Here is a 9,713-nt window from a genome sequence, read left to right as displayed (position 1 = left end):
ACATAATTCACGAGCACACCCTATATAATCTGAACGCGTGAAGATAAATTCATGATATTTGCGGAGCACAAAGGTTTACTGTAGACGAGTTTATTCATCGAGTTTCGAGTTGTTCCGTCGCGGCATTGTTGACTGAGCCGCTCTTCCAAGTGGAACATTCCGTCGCTATGGAGACCGAAGTGGATGGAAAATACCGATCGTTTTTAGTGTGGTGTGAGGAACCACATTGTTATCGTACTCTGTGCGCAATGGTTGGGCGATCGCGTTATTTAAGCGAGTTTGAGCGAGGAATGTTTGAGGGTATGCACATTGAGGGTGTATCGTTCCGTGAAATTGCACGTTGTCTCGACCGGTCGTTATCGGCAGTGCAACGGGCATGACGAGAATGGTCTGAGGTAGGACATAGGTACCTTCAGCCGCGGCCGGGAGGGCCCTGCGTGACCCCAGCACACGAGGATCGCGCTCTTGTGCTCAGCGCTTTAGCGTCGTGTGAGTCCTCCTCAAGGCAACTTGGAGCTGTTTGGACACCGGCAGGGGAAGGCGCACTCACTACGCGAACTGTACGGCGGCGTTTGGTAGATAGTGGACTGCGCGTGCGTCGTGCGAAACACGTGGTGATCGTCTACTCGAGCAGTGCGTGCAAGAATGCCCTATCCACCGACAACCGAGCATTATGGTTTAGGGTGCTATTACACATGGTGGACGTACACGTCTGCTGCGTGTATAGCAGACCATGACGGGTCAACGATACGTAGATGAGGTGCTACGGTCCGTTGTGCTTCCCTACGTTCGGCAGCGCCCAGGTCTGCTATACATGCACGACAACGTACGACAGCACATCGGGCGTGTTGTACAGACCTTTGCGGAAGAGCACCATATACGAATGCTTCCATGGCTAGCTCGGTTTCCGCATCTGAATCCGATCCAACATGTTTGGGAAATGACTGGTCGGAGACTTCTACGTTATCCGGCTTCCTCGGCTAACGTTGAGGAGCTGTGGAGGCGAGTTGAGGTGGCACGGTTGGCCATCCGTCTTGCTACAATACAGCGACTTATAGACTCCATGCCACGTCGTGTAGAGATGGTACGCGAAGCTCACGGGGTATACTCTCGCTATTGATGTTTCTCATCCCAGCAGAGTTGTGCCGCTCTCCATGTAAGAGTAAGTTACACTACTTTAGTACTACTTCCATACCAAATTTTATTGCGCTAGACAAACGCGTTCAGATTATACAGGTGTGCTCGTGAATTATTTCCAACAGTGTATTTTAAATATGTCGGAGGTAACATACATTTGAGTAGAAATCACAATTATTACTACCAAGTCCAAGGTCAACTTTCGATAACGAGGGCAAAATTGTGTCATTTAATTGTATGGACACCTTGTGACCTATTTGTAGAAGAAATAGAATTTGAAGAGAAATTTTGGGGTTTGCCAAATTAATTATAAAGTCCTTTTTATGATAACTAGGTGTTTCTAATACTTTTTCATTTGTCTATTGTTTGTTTAATTTAATTATGTTGTGTCTAGCTAGTATGATCATAAAATATAATTCAATAACTTTTTGATTTTCTTCCGATTTCGCGTCGAAAAATTGCGGCGGCAAAAAAATTCTTAGGTGATTATCGATGTAGCTGTACTCGCAATTGTATCAACTTAATTAGTGAAGTTAACACATAGCACATCTTCGAAAACTTTTACAAGTTAGCTAACTATGATGCGTAAATAGCTTTTATTGCTGCAAAAGTTCAGGAACCCATATTAAACGTAAACGAAATAAGATATCTGAAAAAAGGTTATTTACGCGGTGCTATTGTTTGGACACTGTTCCAAAATGTAAAGATTTTTTTATAAATACACTTAGAGTAAGTTCTAAAAGAAGAAATACTGCTCTGTGCAAATTTAGAACTGGAGAAATAAAAAATGCCAGATGCAAGGTGGAAAAAATAAACTACCTGAAGAAGTGGTTACTTCCATTATAACTCACATAAAGCAGTTTCCCACATACAAATCGCAAACTGAGACTAAGTATTTGAACTATGATATCACAGCTATAAAACCATGCAGTTTATGCGATTCATACAATATCAAAATACAAAATGCTGTATTGGAACAGGACAACGAGGAACTAAAACTAGCATGCAATGAAAAATAATATGACATGAAAAAAACCTTGCCGTTGCCGAATATTCCTACTAATCTTGTCTTCTATAAGCGCCAACATTTACTCTATAATGAGAACATACACTCTGACAATAAAGGGTACTGTTTTACATGGAACGAAGGAGAGGCCAGAAGGGGAGCACAAGAGGTGGGGTCATGTCTAAAAAGATTTATAGAACTTTTTTTGGAGCGGAATACAGAAACTCTAATAATGTGGTCAGATCCAAAACAGAAACGTTAAAAACATTAATTTTAAATACTTAATATCTGGCCACAGCTACCTATCAAATGATTCAAGAGTTAAAACCCAGAGAGAGGCAATTAAATTAAACCAAAGAATTTATACGACGCAAGATTACATCAATATAATCATTGCTGTCGAAAAACCTACTGATTATAACAGAGATAAGCACGGAACATTTTTTCTCTGTAGAAAACTTAGAAAAAGAAATTACTAACCGAAAAGTAGACATAAACAAAAGCAAGATTAGGTGGTTAAAAACCAGAGTAGTAAAATTAGAAAAAGACAAACCATTTTCAATTTTCTTAAAATACACTCATAATGAAAATGGCGACTTCCATAAAGTATTGTTTCAGAAAAATCCAAAAAGACAGCCTTTTGCTTATAGAAATTAGATAGATTTCCTGCCATTTTTATACTTTGAGTTCCCTTTTGATAAACATGGTCCATATATAAAATACCATAGCATTTCATTTAAAATAACGATTTTTTGGCCTACTTCCGATGGACTAAAAGTAGCGATCAAGTTAAATGTATTTTAAAGATCGGGATCAACTGTTGTCTGGCTTAAGTCCGGCCATGGATGTTACCGCGTCTATCTAAATAAAATTAATATTTTGGAGTCTCCCAGCTGTTTGTGTGGGTTTTTAAGCCGGGAGATGTCACCATCGTGTAGAAAATGTCCTAAAATATATTACTGCCAAATATTTTGAAAGTAGTACCCATCGTGTGGCTAAAAAAATAAGGGTCTTATTCTGAAACAGGCTGTTGACATATGGGCTAGCATCCCACAGAGCCTTAATATCTAAGATCGGGATGAACATCCCATATAAACAAAATTTCAGAAACGTGGGTACAATGTAACTAAAAACAACAGGATGTTGCTGACTTTTCGATGGACACTGTATATGATATGTTATATTATAAAGACTACCAAATAGATTTCTCGGAGATTAATACGTACCTGTATAAATCTTGATGATATATAACTACAGGGCGCAACATTTTTAAATTTCTTTTCGTATTTCGCGTCAAACGTATATTTCCGATCATTTTCTTAATATTTTCTATACGCAAGAGTAATCTTTCCACTGAATACCAATACAATACATACATAAATAATAAAACATTTAGTACAAATCGTATCGTGTACATTTGAAACATCATCATTAATGTTATTTCCCAATGTTTTAAATCAAAAGGAAAATAGTACTGGATTATCAAACAATTTTCAACACTTTTAAATTTAGCACAGTCTCCATCAATCATAATAAACAGTGTCATAAATAATACTACAAAATATCCTCCATAACGGATCATTTTCAATAACGTTTTCGTTTTTGTCTCAACTAATTTAATTTTTTCTGGAGTACCTAATTCAATATGGTCGCTCAACACATTAATTATTTCGAATAAAATGTGTCGACGACGCAATACTTTGATGACACAAACAATAAATAATACTCCCATTAGACTAAACTGACTATGAAATAAACATTTTTCCAATTTCGTCTTGTAATCTGAAATAATAACGATGATAATATTTCTCTTCGGTCCCTTACATAACACTTACTTATAATTTCTAATATTAATGGGTAAATAACCCACACTGCATTCACAGCAATCAAAGTTATTGCGCTGAGAAAGTTACGAAGGAAATTCTCTGAGGTGGGCCAACACTTATGTTTACGAAAACTTTGTTCCAAAAGATAAAAACTTCGTGTTTTCTTCATATTGAATGCTACTCGTCGGTAATTATGGGGTCGAATGGAATAGTTTATGTAACGGCTTTCAATAAACCTGATGAAATGTTCAATTATAAAAATCGATTTTTACCGTTGTTTCCGCTTGGTAATTATGGATGTGACCTTTAGATACATTTGAAGAGGTTTGATTAATACACAAAGGATTAAAGTAATAGATTTTCGTTATTAAACTCAACAATATCTTTGTCCACTTTATTATTATATTTGCGATATAATTAATTTAATTTTCTAAATTTTCTTTTGAAAAGAATTTGTCACACAAATTTTCTACGTCATTTCTTTAAAAAGTGACGTTTTTTGTAGTTACATATAACTTCATAGATCTTGATGGTAAGGGGTAAATGAAGCACTTCGTGTTAATTAATAATCTGTGAAATTCATAGTCTGTACTATATGTATGGCATCCGAAAGCATGGCGGGATGTATTCTTGACTCTAAGGCTATACAGGAAGTGACCATCAGTATATAAGATTCCAAATAGCTGAACAGCATACACATTTATCCAGGCCTAAAAGATTTATTACCCGTTGGAACATCGCCAAGATAAAAGAAAAAGTGACGCCATAGTAAACGGCAGGGTTGAAGCACTGCAGATAGCAGAAAATCAGTATACTGGTGGACGCCTAAGATAGCTGAGTAAAGAAAAAGCTGCACCCTATACAGGAGAAAATTGACGAGGGTTAGACAACGAGACCACCTTAACGCCCAAAACGAATCTTTCGAATTGAAAGCGGCTAAAAAGCACTAAAACGAGCTATAACGAAGAGTAAGTGTCAGAAATGGGAAGAACTATGGGACGACATCCACCTAGGGATGCAACACCGCTCATAAGAACATCGATATTAGAACATCGAAGTTTTCCAAAAGTGAAACATCGATGTCGCAAAGCAGTGGCTGAATTTTTATTATAAGAATTATCATAATAATCATAAATATTTGGACCGCGTTCTGCATCACTTGACTAAGCGACAAATAATAATAATAATAACTTTATTATCATAAATTTAATCACTAAATCTAGAGACAAAATGATGACGATTTGTGTAAAAATTTTTGAAGAAAATAATCTAGAGTTTGATTTTGTACTTTTAAACTGGTTTTTATTTTATATAGAATTTAAGTCTAACCAGTTTCGGCCTTTGGCCATCTTCAGAGACTCTACAAATAGGTTAACATCTCTTATCTTATCCATTTTACAAACAAGGTTCTTAATATTTCTTTTTGTTTTGTTAAAAAAGATCACATATCAATGTCGAAATCAGATTATAAGTTACTAATTTACAAAATTAAAGTTTAAAAAGTTGTAAAATGAAACTAAGGACGAAGTGTTACAAGTTTACAGATTAAAATTTAAGAACGCTCTTTTTTAACGAAAGAAATATTAAGAAACTTGGGAAAAATTCAAGAATCATCATGTGGCTTAAAAATCGGCGACTTTTTTTAATCAATGTGAAATGACCTAAAAAATACGTTAAAAATATAAAGAAAGTGCGGAAAAGTGACTAACACTAGATTAACTTCAGTTATAAAACTTCTATTACATGATAATTAACTTCAGGTTTAAAATGTCAACCTCACTTTTGACATATTTGTAATCTTCATTAAAAATCCTTTGAAATGAGTGCAAACACGAGATATTTATTTTCAATATTAATGAAGTTATGGTCAACTTCCGGTTAAGAATGTCAATTTTGACATATTTGTAATCGTCGTGAAAAATCCTTTAAAATGAGTCCAACATGTTATATTTAATTCCAATATTAATCGAGATATAAGCAATTTCCGCTTAGAAATGTCAATGTCATTTTGACATATTCATAATTTTTATAAAATGTCTTAATATTTGTCACAAAAACAAAAGTATAATAAAAAAAAAAAAATAAGGTTGGTATTAATATTTAAAAATTAAATTGCTATCTTCATTGTTGCTAACTTAGGGTTTAATGTTTTTTATTCTAACTTTTTTGTTTTTTGAGATAAGTGCGTCATCTTTGGAGTCATTTTAAAGGTTTTTTAATGAAGATGACAAATATATCAAAATTGACGTTGACATTTCAAACCGGAAGTGATTACATTTCCATTAATATTAAAGTTAAATATGTCGAGTTTGGACTCATTTTAAAGGATTTTTTATGAAGTGACAATTAACACTACTAACACTAGACCGTGAACTAGACACATTCGGATTTAGTCCCACGTCTCTCAAGACGGTTAAAGCCGAATGATTCTAGTTCTAGATCTTGTGTTAGTTCTAGTGATAGTGCTAGTGTAAAACTAGAACTAACACTAGTTCTAGAACTAGAAATATTCGGTCTAGTGTTAGTTCTAGTTTTAGTGCAATAAAATGTGCAACAGTGATATCTTATGCTAACTAGCGCTACCTTCCGCTGTCGTTTGTAAAATGGATAAGATGAGAGATGTTAATCTATTTGTGGAGTCTCTGAAGATGGCTAAGGGCCGAAACTTGTTAGACTTAAATTCTATATAAAATAAAAGACAAACTTTCAATTTTATACTAACATCTAGAAAACGACACTGACTCGAAATTGTAGGTTCATCTATTTTTTCTATTGTAGAATTTCTTGGTGTATCTAAGTGTCGTATCTAATGGTAAGTCGGTTCTTAGACGTATGATGCAAATCGGACTTGAAATCGTATAACGTGATTGGCGCTTAGCTTTATCCTTTAAAACAAATAGTATTTTAGGTCTCTCGGTATTCTTTACTTACCAGACAGCATGAAAATCTCTAAAAACGATAAAATGTCGCTTAGTCAAGTGATGTATAACGCGGTCCATTTATTATAATATGATAAAACGCATAGATAATGTTATTTAAATTTATTTTTAAGTATAGAAGTCAAAAACCTTAACTTTGACAACCTGGTGCCTAATAAGCGATTTCTTTCCTGATTAATTGTTGCGCCAACTTCTGTGAATAATTGTTCGTTAGACACTGAAGTTGCTAACAGTGGCAAATATTTCATTGCTCTTTTATACAAACATGGAAATAATGGTCGATTATTTTATCAAACATCGAAGATAAAATATCGTTCATAATGAACGATGTATCGATGTTTTATGGACTTCAACATCGCTATTAAAACATCGATGTTTATGGACGATACATCGATGTTTTCGAAAAATCGATGTGTCGTTTGCATCCCTACATCCACCACGAGTCTTGGGGACTCGGGTATAAGTTTGTCATGAAAAAACTGGGGAAGATCTCTTCCCCAGCTGTACTTACCAGCGAGACAATGTCAACCATCGTCGACGACGACGAAAACGAGAGCCGAATCATGGAAGAAGTTACGGATCTTACCTTAATCACAGAAGCGGAACTAGTAGCAGCGGCAAAGTCGCTTAAGAAGGCCTCTGGTCCCGATGGAATCCTCTCCGTTCTAAAGATGGCGACCGTGGCAGCATAAATATCCTGATACAGCAACATATCGACCCCTCTGTATGCTTGACTCCGCAGGCAAGCTGTTCGAGAAGCTGCTACGTACACGACTGCAGGACAGTGTCGAAAGGTCGGGTGAATTGGCCAAGAAACAATATGGTTTCCACGATAGTCGCTCAACTGTCGACGCCATCTACAATATTATTGATAATTTCCAGAGAATCATTTTTCTATAGTCGAGCCGTCGAATTTGTGCAGTGGTAAATCACCGTGACAGGTACTTACAAAAAAAGGGGTAGTCGGTTCCTTCGTTATGTAACCGCCTACTCCCGCCAGGGTCTATAAGGCGCAGCTACACTATACGAGAATAAACCTTCCTTTACAGTCAGATAAGAAGTTATGAATACCGTTCACAGTGCGTCGGCGGCTTTTATTATTTTTTTGTCCCCAGTAACGCGCTCAGTGCGCTACCCCCAGGAGGGGTGTGGTCACTTACTTTGACGAATCCGGACAGGGCGACCTTCGATGTGAGAAATGTACCTACCTGTCACGGTGATTTATCACTGCACAAATTCGACGGCTCGACTATAGATCCATTGTGGCTCTGATCACGCTGGATATTAGAAAAGCTTTTAAGTCGGTGCGATGGGATGAGATCCTCCTTGTTCCTCGACGAGAATTCTCCACACCGGAATACCTGATGAGGTTGTGTCACTTTAGGTTGTGTCAAAACAAAATGAATTCAGTTGCGTGTGCCGTAGCTCTGCTTATTATTTGAAAATTGAAAAGAAGGAATAAAAAGAAATGTTTTAAAAGGAAATTGTGGATGAAACTCCTTTATCAGCGAAGATTACAGAATTTTGAATCATTAAATTACGAAATTCATTACCGAACACCGCAATTTTTAAGAATGTCCGTAGAGAAGTTTGACCTATACCCTGGTTGAACCGTTTATTACAAAACAGGATACGCATTGGCGTAAAGCAATAACGACAAAAGAGAGGTTGGCGATTACTTTGCGATATTTTTCAACCGGAGACTCATATTCTAGTTTGCAATATATATTCTGTGTATCCAAGCAAACCATATCAACAATAATACCCGAAGTGTGTAGCGCTATAACGGAAGCTCTTCAGGATATGGTAAAGGTAAGAAAAAAATATTTTATTACATTATTTTTATTATCATTTTATAAATATCTATAAACATTTATAAACATTTTATATGTTCGAAATATCCGTCATATGAAGGGCCTCAAATATAATATTATTTATAGAATGTTTAACTTTTATCAATGTTCTGGTATTGTATTTTCTGAGCTCAGCAGCGACATGCATTCCAAATGCAATATATGGATCGTTACTGCTGTCGCTCTATTTGCGAATTAACTCAAGTGCATCTTGAAGCATTTGGCCTTCAACATCAGTAACAGAATTGTCATAAGAACGTTTTGCTGCTTTATTTTTAAATTTTTGTTAAGTACTCTTGAAGATATATCAGTTTCGTAGTCGTTATCGGTATTTGAGTTAGTATTTACCATTTCAATTGTAATTGCATCATTGTTTGTGTCAAAGAAAGAACAAGAATCCTATAACAAATAGTAAACAACGTTTATAAATTGTTCATCTGATAACCATAATAAATATTGCATTTTCCAGATTCCACAATCAGAAAATGAGTGGCTGGCAGTTGCTAAACTATTTGAGATAAAAGCACTTTTTCGAAGTGGCGCAGAATATTACAATTACAAGATGTTTTTTAGTATTGTTCTTCTTGCATTAGTGGACTCAAATTACAACTTTATATACGTCATCGTAGGATCCTAAGGCCGGAACTCAGATTTAGGGTTTTTCAAAAATTCAACATTATACAGAAAACTTGAAAACCGAAATCATAGATGAAGAGAACGCCACAAAAATTCCATATGTAATATTAGGAGATCAGGCTTTTGCGTTGAATAAATATATAATGACACCTTACTCAGGAAGCCATGGAAAAGGTTCCAAAGAAAGAATATTCAACTATCGCTTATCTAGAGCTCGTCGAGTAGTTGAAATTGCTTTCGGGATTATATCGTCAAAATTTCCAAGCCAATTTCCGGCCAAGAAAGTGGTATAGGCTACAGTTTATTTACATAATTT

The sequence above is a fragment of the Onthophagus taurus genome, unplaced genomic scaffold (assembly GCF_036711975.1).
Source record: "Onthophagus taurus isolate NC unplaced genomic scaffold, IU_Otau_3.0 ScKx7SY_14, whole genome shotgun sequence".
In the NCBI taxonomy this organism is placed as follows: Eukaryota; Metazoa; Arthropoda; class Insecta; order Coleoptera; family Scarabaeidae; genus Onthophagus; species Onthophagus taurus.
Note: the sequence above shows the minus strand (reverse complement) of the source record.